The sequence below is a fragment of the Salmo salar genome, unplaced genomic scaffold (assembly GCF_965601325.2).
Source record: "Salmo salar unplaced genomic scaffold, fSalSal1 ptg000206l, whole genome shotgun sequence".
NCBI lineage: Eukaryota > Metazoa > Chordata > Actinopteri > Salmoniformes > Salmonidae > Salmo > Salmo salar.
The window spans coordinates 211,191-212,500 of NW_027675329.1; positions in this window are offsets into that span (position 1 = coordinate 211,191).

Genomic DNA, 1,310 nt, shown 5'->3' on the forward strand with positions numbered 1-1,310 from the left:
TATTTCATATTTGTAACGAACATCTAACAACAGATGTCTGTTTGTATGTGGTCTGACAGAGGTTTGAGGACAGTGAAGGTCAAATGCGTAAGCATCATAAATGATTGCACTCTGAAGCAACAAATCTATAAATTAAACTGTTGACAGGATTATATCTTTGCCCCTTGGTGGAGTCAATCAAACTAAAAGACGTCAAGAAAAGTCAAGAAAGTCCACAGCCCACTTGCCTGACTCCTGCTATTCAGAAGAGTACAATTTTTTATTAAGGGTCTGGAAAAATACACAACACTATTTACATAGATAGAGAGGCTCCTCAATGGGAGCAGCACTTGTGAATACAATTAATTCAACTGAAATACAATGAACTCTTATGACTCAGAGCAATGGATTTGAAATATTCTTTCAAAATAAAATATCAAAGAAATGAATGACGTCCAGAGTTACAAAATTCCTGTAGTTGTCATTCAAGACTATGTGATAACTTGTTGATCTCAGGAGGTTTTGAATGTTATATGATCACATATGACTCAGGCATTTGAGTCACCTGGTTCAAAGGGACAGTTCACCATCCTCTGATTGGCAATCAGTGTGTGGTGTAAACCTTTGTTGATTCCGTATTGAATAGCAGTGATTGAATCAACGTGAATAGCTTGAAACATTCATGACTAAGACCTTTGTATAGACAGACATAGCTATCCTGATTTGTGCTGCAGCGAAAATAGAGAGGATGCATAGTACAGTAATGCGTAGTACAGCAACGTGAAAGTGCAATGGTCTCCTGAGGGATCTCCTCCCAGACCTGGACTAAAGCATCCGCCAACTCCTGGACAGTCTGTGGTGCAACATGGCGTTGGTGGATGGAGCGAGACATGATGTCCCAGAGGTGCTCAATTGGATTCAGGTCTGGGGAACGGGCGGGCCAGTCCATAGCATCAATGCCTTCCTCTTGCAGGAACTGCTGACACACTCCAGCCACATGAGGTCTAGCATTGTCTTGCATTAGGAGGAACCCAGGGCCAACCGCACCAGCATATGGTCTCACAAGGTGTCTGAGGATCTCATCTCAGTACCTAATGGCAGTCAGGCTACCTCTCAATTTAGAACACACATTTAGAACCCTTGTTTAGAACGCTCATTTAGAACGCTACTTTAGAACCCTCGTTTAGAACCCTCGTTTAGAACGCTCGTTTAGAACGCTCATTTAGAACGCTCATTTAGAACGCTCCTTTAGAACGCTCCTTTAGAACGCTCCTTTAGAACGCTCCTTTAGAACCCTCATTTAGAACCCTCATTTACAACAACAATCAGCG